The sequence below is a fragment of the Nyctereutes procyonoides genome, unplaced genomic scaffold (assembly GCF_905146905.1).
Source record: "Nyctereutes procyonoides isolate TBG_1078 unplaced genomic scaffold, NYPRO_anot_genome, whole genome shotgun sequence".
Classification (NCBI taxonomy): domain Eukaryota; kingdom Metazoa; phylum Chordata; class Mammalia; order Carnivora; family Canidae; genus Nyctereutes; species Nyctereutes procyonoides.
Window position 1 is genome coordinate 12,044,539 of NW_026575160.1, and position 12,612 is coordinate 12,057,150.

General features: G+C 45.5%; 1 protein-coding gene across 1 annotated transcript in view; it reads right to left on the reverse strand.

Moving 5' to 3' along the window:
* Positions 1-8,729, reverse strand: part of GSDME (gasdermin E) — a 73,051-nt gene extending 64,322 nt beyond the window's left edge. Inside the window, exon 1 of the mRNA XM_055314673.1 lies at positions 8,627-8,729. The gene's annotated coding sequence lies outside the window, so the exon portion shown is untranslated. The remainder of the gene's footprint in view (positions 1-8,626) is intronic.
* Between the last annotated feature and the right edge of the window lie 3,883 nt (positions 8,730-12,612).

The window sequence follows — 12,612 nt, forward strand, 5'->3', positions numbered from 1 at the left end:
TGTCCACAACAACTTCTAGCTAGACATGTCTCCAAAGGCAAGGAAAACAAAAGCAAAAATGAACTACTGGGACTTTGTCAAGATAAAAAGTTTTTGCACAGCAAAGAAAATAGTCAACAAAACCAAAAGACAACCTACAGAACGGGAGAAGATATCTTATCAATCTTATCAGATGAAGGGCTAGTATCCAAAATCTATAAAGAATTTATCAAACTCAACACTGAAAAAACAAATAAGCCAGTTAAGAAATGGGCAGAAGACATGAATAGATATTTCTCCAAAGAAGACATACAAATGACCAACAGACACAAGCCACTTGCTTTAACATGAACCTCCTCTGGGACACCAGAAAATGTTTGTCTTACCTATCACTAGTTCTTCTCTAAAGGCCTTTTCTTAGAATACTGTGTGGCTACGTCACCCTATTCTTATATAGTAACAATAAGAATAAACATTTAAGGAAGGGATTCTAAAACATAAAAAGTTCCTTTCTTACTTGAGAGAGAGTGCTTGTGTGGGAGCAGGGGGAGAGGCAGAGGGGAAGGGAAAGGGAAAGAAAATCTGAAGCAGACTGTACTCCAAGGACAGAGCCCAACATAGGACTCAATCCCACGACCAGGAGATCATAAACTAACTCCAAACCAAGAGTAAGATGCTTAATTGACTGAGCCACCCAGTAGCCCCTAAAAAGTTCCTTTCTAATAAACAGTGAACTGCAAATAAGGAAAACCACATATGCTCAAACTCTCATCTCTAATGCATTTCTCACTATAGTAAGTTTCTTGCATGTGATGGAGCACTCACTCATTTATCGAAACATTTACTGAATCGTTAATTATCCTTAAGTACCTACTATACACAGGTACTGCATTTAAGCACTTAGGATAATGATACAAAAAACAGTCTATATACAGATACCCAACAGACACATGAAAAAACGCTCAACATCACTAATCACTAGGAAAATGCAAACCAAAACTATAATGAGATATGATTTCACATCAGTCAGAATGGCTAGAATTAAAAAGACAAGAAATAACAAATGTTGTTGAGGATGTGGAGAAAAAGGAAGTCCCATGGTGGGAGTGCAAATTGGCATAGCCTCTATGGAAAACAGTATGGAGGTTCCTCAAACATTTAAAATAGAAATACCAAATAAATAAATAAATAAATAAATGGTAAAAAAAAACTAAAATAAAATAATAAATTAAATAAATAAATAAAAATAAAATCGAAATGCCTAACAATCCAGTAATCCCACTACTGGATATTTGCCCCCCCCAAAAAAAAAGAACACTAATCTGAAAAGATAAATGCATCCCTAGGTTTATTGTGGAATTATTTACAAAGCCAAGACATGGAAGCAACCCAGGTATCCACCAACAGATGGAAAGATAAAGTGCTATATATATGCAATGGAATATCAGCCATAAAAAAGAATGAAATCTTGCCATTTGCAACAACATGGATGGACCTAGAGGGTATTATGCTAGGTGAAGTCAGACAAATATATGATTACACTTACATATGGAATTGAATAAAAAACATAAAATAAGTGAACAAACAAAAGCAGAAACAGATTCATAAATACAGAGAACATACTGAGGGGGATGGGCCAGAGAGGAGGGGGATGGGTGAAGGGGAGTGGAAGGCACAGGCTTCCAGTTATGGAATAAGTTACAAGGACGAAATGTACAGCACAGGGAATATAGTCAATGGTACTGTAAGAACCTTGTATGGTGACAGATGGTAGCTACAGTTGTGGTGTAGAGAGTTGTCAAACCATTACGCTGTACAGCTGAAACTAACGTAACATTGTGTGTCAACTCAAAAACAGACACATATATCAATGGAACAGAATAGGAAACCCAGAAATGAATGCACAACTCTATGATCAACAAAGCAGTAAAAAATATCCACTGGAAAAAAGTCTCTTCAACAAATGGTTTTGGGAAAACTGGACAGCCACATGCAAAAGAATGAAACTGGACCATTTTTTTACACCATACACAAAGATAAATTCAAAATGGATGAAAGACCTAAATGTGAGACAGGAATCCATCAAAGTCCTAGAGGAGAACACAGGCAGCAACCTCTTTGAGCTCAGCTGCAGCAACTCCTTACTGGACATGTCTTCAAAGTCCAGGGAAACAAAAGCAATAATGAACCACTGGGATTTCATCAAAATAAAAAGTTTTTGCCAAGGAAAGAAAACAATCAACAAAACTAAAAGGCAATCTGTGGAATGGGAGAAGATATTTCCAAATGACATCTGATAAAGGGTTAGCACCCAAAATCCACAAAGAACTTATCAACATCCCAAAAAACAAACAATGCAGGTAAGAAATGGGTAAAAGACATGAATATACACTTTTCCAAAGATAGCATCCAGATGGCTAACAGACACATGAGAAGAAAAGCTCAGTATCACTCAGCATCAAGGAAATACAAATCAAAACCACAATGAGATGCCACCTCACACCAGTCAGGATGGCTAAAATTAGCACAGGAAACAACAGATTTTTTTTTAAGATTTATTTATTTATTTTTATTTATGATAGACACAGAGAGAGAGAGAGAAAGAGGCAGAGACACAGGAGGAGGGAGAAGCAGGCTCCATGCCAGGAGCCTGACACGGGACTCGATCCCGGGACTCCAGGATCGTGCCCCGGGCCAAAGGCAGGCGCCAAACCGCTGAGCCACCCAGGGATCCCTGAAACAACAGATGTTGATGAGGATGAGGAGAAAGGGGTATCCTCCTGCATTGTTGGTAGGAATGCAAACTGGAGAACAGTATGGAGGTTCCTCAAAAAGTTAAAAATAGGGCAGCCCCGATGGCCCAGCAGTTTGGCGCTGCCTTCTGCCGGGGTGTGATCCTGGAGACCCGGGATCGAGTCCCATGTTGGGCTCCCTGCATGGAGCCTGCTTCTCCCTCTGCCTGTGTCTCTGCCTCTCTCTGTGTCTCTCATGAATAAAATCTTAAAAAAAAAAAAGTTAAAAATAGAACTACCCTACAATACAGCAATTGCACTACTAGGCATTTACCCAAAGGATACAAAAATACAGATTCGAAGGGGTACATACCCCTCCACTGTTTATAGCGGACAATTATACCTGTAAGCTGCATTTCGTGGGCTAAGTGGAACCAGGCAAAAGAGTACTGTGGGGGTGCTCGAGCAGATGAGCAGCAACTGTAAAAACTCAACATTGGCACGAGGTGGTGGAAGGGTAGGGAAGTTCATGCATGGTAAGATTTGTGCCCGGCAAGCTCGTGATGATCCATAAGACATCATTTTGTGTTAATATGCCCATTGCCACTTCCTTGGCAGACATGGAATTGCTTTTCAAGCTCTGAGACTTGTTCCTGCATTGGTGCTAGAGTGGGGGAAGGCAAAGGACAGGGATGAGTAAGCCTCAGTCTAGGTCATGCACCCTGGGCCTCCCCCCTGCTGGAGGCCAGAGCAGCAGGAGCCATCAGAGGGAAGGGTTGTGTAAGGAGTGATGCAATCAGAGTGGTCACTTAGCAAGATGTTCTGGAAGCAAAATAGGAAACCAGCTGGAAGGGAACAAGATGAGAGATGGACAACAAATGGTTACACTGACTACATCACAGGCAGAAGAATAGAAAAAATGATTTGGTGGTTTCCCCAGAATTCTGTTTGGATGTGAGAGTGCTGTTGAAAGAGACTCCCTATGATGGCCTCCATGTATCTCGGGTGTGAGCTGCCTGATAAGAGATGCCAGTTACTGAAACAGGGAATTCGGGAGGAAGCAGATTGGTGGGGGACAGGAAAACAGTACTTGCTGAAGGTGTACCTAGGATAGCGTGCAAGATTTATTTTGCCAAACATAGGGAGAGAACCTTTAACAAAATGAGGTCTCTCCAATGACCTATGGAAATCCAACCTGCTTGTCCAAGATCCATAACAGGATCTACTTCAGCGTGGCAATCGTATCAGAATCTCTCTTTTTATGAGACACCCCAAGAGGGATGTCATCAACTTCCCTTCAGATCAAACAAGTTTCTGAAGACACATTAGATTTGCCATTAAAATGCAACAAAAACCATCTATTGTGGGTGGCAAAGCTTTTCTAATGCCACTAATCCTCCCCAGAGGAATTACAGGATAAAGAAAGGGAACTCCTAAATTAATTTTTAATTTTTTTCCACCTACCATCAAACAGTCAATTTGCCCTCCTGAGGTTAGTTTGTTTTAGGAAGAGTTATTGCAGGTGGATCTCACTTTACAGGTTTTTATTAGAATCAGGCTTATTCAATCAAGGAACTCAGTATACATTCTTGTGAAGTTAAAGTTAGAGGTTTCTTTTTTATTATTATACTTTAATACATAATATATTACATGGCTCAAATATCTACTTTATGAAAAATACACACTGAGAAATACCATTTGAACCCATGTCCCATCTACCCTTTTCATGGCTCTCCCCCACAGGTATATTACCTTGGTGTTTCTTCATACAAATAAAAATCCAAAGGAGTCTGCACCCTGTTCTGCATGTCACTTTTTGTCATGTAACAATACATCCTGGAGATCTTTCCATGTTAGTACCTTCATCTTCACAGCTGCATAATACTCTACTACATGGCTGTACCACTGTTTGTCCTATACTCCTGATCATTTAGGTTATTTCTGCATTAAAAGTGCCACACTAAATACTCTTGAACATTTGTCTTCTTCACATATGGACAAGAGAACCTGAAAGAAGATTCCTACGAGAGATTGCTAGACCAATGGGTAAATATATCTATAATTTTAGGGGTTGCATCATGTTGCAGGCACACCAATAAGGTATGAAAAAAGTCTCAGAAACAGAGTGTTATCAAACTTTTGTATTTTTGTCAGTCTCATAGGTGAGAAATGTTACTCCGGTCTCAGGGTGTGTTATTTTAATATAAATTAAGTCAAGCATCTTTTGTTTAAAGAATTTTTGTATTTCTTTTTCTTAACTGTGTCCTTGGTCCATTTTCTATTCATTTTTTCTTTATTCCTAGGAGTTTTTGATAGAGAGATCAGCTAAAATATAGTCTAGAAATCTAATACAACAGTTTATCACGTGGCATTGGAAGACAATAAGCCGCCGCACCATACTCAAACATCTAAAGTAACTGTCTAGCCAGGAAAGATTAAATAATTTGTCTAGGGCCAAGTGAAGAACCCAAGTTGTCTGACATAGACGAGCACAAAAAAGTCTCAATTAACCATATGTCAGATGTCAGAAGTCAGATTCAAATTTTCAGTGTGTTCCAATGTGGAAGTAGACAAAAATGGCTTCATGAGAGATGTAGCTCAAATTGCTTATGGCCTAAAAACCTGCATTGCATTTCACAACTATACCACAGATCTCCACTCTCACATGGGGCCATAAGAACTCTATTAGCTCAGTGGGGTAAACAGGTGATGGGGATTAAGGACAGCACTTGTTGTGATGAGCACCGGGTGTTGTATGGAAGTGCTGAATCGCTAAATAATACCTGAAACTGATATTTTACTGTGTGTTAATTCACCTGCATATGTAGTTTCCCAGCTCAAAGCAATTAGAACTCAGAAAGCCAAAGACAATGAGGTAAGGATACGTAAATTTGAATCAGGCTCCTGGACAACAGATCTCGAAGGAAGAAACTAGGAAAACAAGACAATGCCAAGTCAGAAAAGCACAGGGCCAACTGGGGCCACTGGCCCCTGGGAACAAAGAATCTTAAAAATAGGTGTCAAGGTCATGATTGTGTGAGAATATACTATAATTAGCATCCATTCTTACTGGTTATAATTGATAGAATTATCAAATTCTTGAGTTGGAAAGGACCCAGTTCTTCCTCATACCCAATTCAGGATTCTTCTCTGGAGCAGCTCTACTTGATCACTGGGCCTCTGCTTGAATAGTTCTGGGCAAGAAACCTCAACATCAAAATACACTAGAGAGAAACAACTGTATGGTGAGTCCATGTGGTGTCCCAGGCACTGGGCTAAAATCTTGCTACGCATTTCCTCATTTAATCTGCTCAGCAACTCTGAGTAGGCATTTTACAGATGTGTTAACTGAAGTTTGAAGATGTTAAGTAACTTGCCCAAATCACGAGAAGGGAAGAAAAAAAAAAGCAGCCCTGACACAGGGAGCCAGTCTGATACTATGAGTTGCTAGGTAATGGCCCAGCCTCCTCCTGTTGTACATGAACAGTGTCTCAGAACATCAACCTCAGGCCAGGCCACTCTGTGGTCATGATGAATTAAGACAGAAACAAGACCCCTCATAATCTCATCTGACCTCAGACAGATTATGAACATTGTCCAAACCACAAAAATGACCAAACACCCCCCCCCACAACCACCACCACCAGTCCTGGCTAATGAATGACGGCTGCTTCTTGGCCAACCACAGCTTTAACCTCACTGGCGGCTTCCTTGTGAAGATACTCAGTGGAATCCTCCCCCTTCCTAACAGCACCGAATCCAGAGCAAAGTCCTGTTTGCTTAAGTTCTCCCCAAAATCACCTAAGTGAAAGCCTAAATGTGAGGACTCCTGTCTAACACCCAATAACGGAGCCGCCCCTGGTGTGAGATCTCCCTCGCAGCAACAAGCCACAAACTCAACTTTTTCAACTCTAGGTGCATTCCTGGAGGTCTCTGGAGGGCACTGAATGTCACATAGAGAATTAAAGCTGAGCCAAGGTTCCAGTGGAGGTCCAGCCGCCTCCCAGGCCTGAGCGCTTGGCCACCCCGCTTGGCTGATTCCTCAAGTCAGCTTTTTAAAATTTGGGCTACATGATTCATTTTATAAAATAAGAAAGTGTGCTCGAAAGGGTAGACCTCAGTTATGGAACACGTGCTTTCCTCACTGTGGAGGGAAATGAGACGTTGCTGGACTTGTCTCATAGTTAACAACTTCAGCACATTTTGAGTTCTTTTTAGTTTTCTCAATAACAAAATGAAATTTAGTCTATTAAAACAGAGGTGTCATCCTTTTCCATCTTCCCAGCTCACAGCCTAGTACTGAGCTCCTTTTGACAGTAAGAAGACAAGTTCAAGACGAGGTGGCCCACCACTTCTTTCTAAACTAAAAATCCGTGTGTGAAAATAAACACACACACACACACACACACACACAGAAATGATGGTCGTAAAACAGGCACAAGCTTGAGAAAGGAGTGAGGGTGAGGCGACCAAGGCTTCTGGGAAGTGGGTTGGGTAACAAAGGAGAGGCGGCTTATGAAGAGGGGGGCACTTGATAGGATGAGCACTGGGTGATATGCTGTATGTCGGCAAATTGAACTCCAATAAAAAATAATTTCAAAAAAAGAAGAAGGAAAAAAAAAAGGGAACTCTCTAGTCCCCTTGAAGGTGCAAAGAGAACAAATGCAGAACCTGGTGGTCAGGCGGGCGGCCTGTGGGGCAGCGGCTGGAAGCCCGGGCCTACTCCTGGATCTCTGATGGCCTGGCCTCCGCTTCCCGGGCTGCTTTCCTTTATAGGAGGGGCGCCTCGAGCCTCGGTGTCCACGACCGAGGACTGGGTCAAGAAGCCGTGGGCTATGTACACGGTGGAATATTCCTCAGCCACTGGAAACGACCAACACCCACCATTTGCTTCGACGTGGACGTGGATGGACCTGGAGGGTATGATGCTGAGTGGAGTAAGTCAATCGGAGGAGGACAAACATCATATGGTCTCGTCATTCGGGGAATAGAAAAAATAGTGAAAGGGAATAAAGGGGAAAGGAGAGAAAATGGGTAGGAAATATCAGAGAGGGAGACAGAACCTGAGAGACTCCTAACTCTGGGAAACGAACTAGGGGTGGGGGAAGGGGAGGTGGGCGGGGTGACGGGCACTGGGGGGGGCCCTTGGCGGGTGAGGCCTGGGTGTTATGCTATATGTTGGCAAAGAGAACTCCAATAAAAAATAAATAGATAGATAGATAGATAGATAGATAGATAGATAGATAGATAGATAGATAGATAGATAGATAGGAAGAGCGCTCGGGTGATTTCGCCCGTGATCAATTCACTCCGCGTTTCTTGGGCTGCCCCCGCGCCGCGCTTCTCGCGCCGACTCCCCGCCCGCCTCTGGAGGCTGCGGTCCCCCCGCGGCCCCCCAGGCGCCCCATTCTGTTCCGTTCACTCCTTGCATCAAGCAGACGCTCGGCCAGGGCGGCCTTCAAGCATCCTTTGCCTCCTGTGCGGGGGCGGGGGCTCCCGGGGGTCCGCACCCCGAGGCCCGAGCGGGCCCCGCGGGCAGCCGTGACGTCACCCGGCCCCGGCCCACGACCCCGGGGGGGGGGGCTGCTCCGCGCGCTCCCGCCCGAGGTCAGGCGCCGCGGGGAGCCGCTGCAGCCCGGAGACCCGCCCCCCGCCGCCTCGGCCCGGCCCCCGCCCGCACGCCCGCACGCCCGCCCGCCGCGCCCAGGGGCAAACCGGAGGCCGCGGAACGGAGGGGCGCTGGAGAGGGCGCACGGGGTCCCGGGGCTCGCCACGGCCGGGAGGAGGGAGGGGCGGAAGGGCGGAGGGCAGCCGCCGCAGACCCTGCTCCGTCGGGGGGACCGAGGGGAGGGGGCCCGGCCCCGCGCACGCGCACGCGCACGCGCACCCGCACCCGCAGCCGCAGCCGCGCTCACCTGCCGGCGCCGCCGGTCCCGCAGCCGCGCACTCGGAGCCCCGCCTGCCCCGCGGTCGAGCCCCGCGGTCGAGCCCCGCGGGAGGGGGCGGGAGGGGGCGGGACCTGGGCCGGGCCGGGCAGGACTCGGAGGCGCGGGGCCCAGCTCGGCCCAGGCGGGGCGGGGACAGCGGGCGGGGACGGCGGGCGGCGATCCGAGACCCGCCCCGAGGCCGCCAGCCGGCCGGTTCCCTCTCTTCGGTGGCTCCGCCCACGCGGGGCGCCCACACCCACACCCCGGCTCGGCTTCGGCCCCAGTCCCCGCCCGCCGCTCGGGATCCCGGGCCTGGGGCGCCCCGGGGGACGCGCCCGCCCCCCCCCCTCCGCGCTCGTACGGGCGCCCGAGGCCTGCGCGGCCGGGTCTGAGGCTGCTCCAGCCTGGGGGCCCCGCATGCCCGCGCCTGGACCCTGGACCGTCCGCATTTGTGCCGTCGCCCTGCCACACTTAGTCCTGGCATTATTACCATTATTATTATTTTAGATCTTATTTATTTATGCATGAGAGAGAGAGAGGCAGAGACACAGGCAGAGGGAGAAGCAGGCTCCATGCAGGGAGCCCGACGTGGGGCTCGATCCCGAGGCTCCAGGATCATGCCCTGGGCTCAAGGCAGGCGCTAAACCGCTGAGCCACCCGGGCTGCCCTAGTCCTGGCATTATTAATAATTCATGGGGATCCCTGGGAGGCTCAGCGGTTTGGCGCCTGCCTTCGGCCCAGGGCCTGACCCTGGAGACCCAGGATCGAGTCCCACATCAGGCTCCCTGCATGGAGCCTGCTTCTCCCTCTGCCTGTGTCTCTGCCTCTCTCTCTCTCTCTCTCTCTCTCTCTCTCTCTCTCTCTCTCATGAATAAATAAAATCTTTAAAAATAATAATAATTCATGCAACTATATTCTAATCTCCCCGAGGGTAGAGCCCAACATCCCTCACTAGGTGCTAAGTTAATGACTCAAACACCCCCTTCAGTCAGTGTTTAAGGGTCATCTTTTCCGAGCAGTACTCTGCCAGGGTGAGAGCAATGAATGAGAAAAAAATGAGATTTCAGTCCTTGGAGAACTTGCCTCCGGGAGTGTTGAGTTTTGTTGCTGCCTTCCACAGGGCTGGGGAGGAGGCAGGCTTTCTCTTGGGCCCCCATTGGTCTAAGCAGATCCCTAGATTGCAGTTACCCCAACTCCTTGTATTTGTCTCAGTAAAGCCCTTCTGACTATTCACATTAAAAGTACAGCCAGGGGGCAGCCCGGTGGCCCAGGGGTTTAGCGCCACCTTCAGCCCAGGGTGTGATCCCGGAGACCCAGGATGGAGTCCCATGTTGGGTTCCCTGCGTGGAGCTTGCTTCTCCCTCTGCCTGTCTCTCTCTCTCTCTCTCTCTCTCTCTCTCTCTCTCTCTCTCTTTCATGAATAAAAAAAAAAGTACAACCAAGCCATCAATCTGCAGGAATACCTCCCAGTTCCTTGACTGCCTCATTTTTCTCCTTTGCACTGACCACAGTCTGATAGACTATACACAGAGTACTTCACGTGTGTTCTCTTCCTTAGAATGTCCATTCCACAAGGGTAGAGACCTTGGTCTGTTTTGTTTACTATATGCAGCACCTAGCCTAGTACCTGATACATGGTAGACAGTAAATAATTGTTAAATTAATTAATGCATCCTCTTGTTTGTTCTCCCAGCTAGACTGTGGGGTCTTACTCATCTGTGCAGTGCCTGGCCCAAGGCAGGTGCACTGTTAATGGTTGTTGTGTGAATGAGTGAATAGAAATGGCTGAGAGAGGTGGTCCTCTGTCTTGCCAACTAAGAGGTATTGGAAGACCAAAAGAATCACTGTGCTGGCTTTTGAAAGAGACTTTCATCCGTGCTATTGCTTGTCTGTGTCCATAAAATTGTATAGTGATGACTCTGGTTTGTTATCACACCCTTAACCTTAAGAACATCCTTATAAACAGAATGTTCACAAAGTCCCCACCAACAAGCCCCAGCCCCGTCTAGATAGGTTACCACTTGTAACTGAGAATGCATGACCTTTCTGTTGCAACGGTTACTTAAGGGCTTCAGATTCTTTCACTCCTTTTGTCCCATCCATTGCCTTTCAGTTAAATGCATGAGAAGCATAGTAATAATATTAGCTGCTAATATTTATATAGCACTCTCTAGTTACTATCATGAAGCACGGTTCCGAGTTCCTTATGTGCATTAATTGACTCATTTAATCCTCACAGGAACTGATTGGAGGCCCAAGTTACAAATGAGTACATTGAGGCACAAGCCAGGAAGCTTACCTAGCTGGGAAGAAACAGAGCCAGGATTTAAATCCAGATCATCTGACACCATCTAGGTTTCTTTTTTTAATTGGTATATAACTGACATATAACATTTTTAAGTTGCTTTTGTTTTTTTAAAGATTAATTAATTTATTCATGAGAGATACAGAGAGAGGCAGAGACACAGGCAGAGAGAGAAGCAGGCTCCCTGCAGGGAGCCTGACATGGGACTCGATCTCGGAACTCTGCAATCACGCCCTGAGCCGAAGGCAGACACTCAACACCTGAGCCACCCAGGCATCCCATATTTTTTTTTTATTTAAGGTATACAACACATTGATTTGGTATACTTTTATATTGATAAAATTCATTAATGGGGTGTAGTATTTAAATGAACATATTAACGAACCAGCTCTGCATGGCTGCCATAACTTCATCTAGTTCTTTAGGAAGTGATCTTGGAGAGACCACTCTTTTACAGGAATAGCCACTATGGAAGAGAAAGAACACACAGACACACACACACACACACACACACACACATGCTTCAGATGAATTTGCATCAAATCCAGCCTACAACCTACCAACTGAGTGACCTGAGGCAAATTTTCAACTTCTTATTTCAAAAATTACTTATAGTGTTGTCACGAGATTGAAAGAGAAAGTGTATAAAAAGCACTCAGCACATAGTAGACCATCAATAAAAGTGAGTTTCCTTTTATTTATTAATTACTTTCTAGTTAATGTTGCTTTTAAATTGAGTCTAAAATTTTTCACCTATGTATAATTTTGCCTTTTACCATATTGACTGCTTCCCAGAGGAACATAGCTACTAACATAAATTAACATAAAATTTGGCATACGTTGATATATATTTTTAAACCAATTTATCTCCCTGAATCCCAAAAGTATTTTAACTGGAGACTGCAATGCCAATGCATATTACCAATTACTGCTCTAAAATAAAAAGCTTTATGGAGGGTTAAATACAGCCCAGAATTAACAGCCTATTTCTTTCAGAGTCTCAACCATCTCTTTTCAAATGAAAGGTATAGATACAGACAGGAGAAAGCTAAAATTTACTTGGTGGCCAACAAATGACAAACCAAAATTATCAAAGTTTAAAGTCCCAATGCAAATATTATTGGGGACAAATAAAGAAATGAAGTACTTTGGGGGGCGCCTGTGTGGCTCAGTCAGCTAGGTGGCTGCCTTCAGCTTAGGTCCTGATCACAGGAGTTCAGCTCAGCAGGGAACCTGCCTCTCCCTCTCCCTCTGCACCTCCACCTGCTTGTGCTCTGTCCTTCTCTCTCAAATAAATAAAATCTTTTTTAAAAATGAAGTAATTTGTTGTTCAAATTATAACTTACTACATGACAAACTACCTAAAGCTTAAATGACTTGAAATAACAACCATTTTATTACATCTCAGGATTTTGCAGGTCAGAATTTAGGGCAGGGCTCAGCTGAGTGATTCTTCAGTTCCATGTGGCTCCGACTGGGATCATTCAGTAGAATTTAGTTAGTGAATGACTGAGTCTGGAGCATCCTGGATGGCTTCACCCACATGGCTGACACCTTGGCAAGGATGGCCGGAAGGGAGCACTCAGCTGAGATTATCAAGCAGGCCTCCATACACGTGGCCTCTTTATCATGGTGGTCTTAGGGAAATAAGACTTCTTTTTTAAAAAAA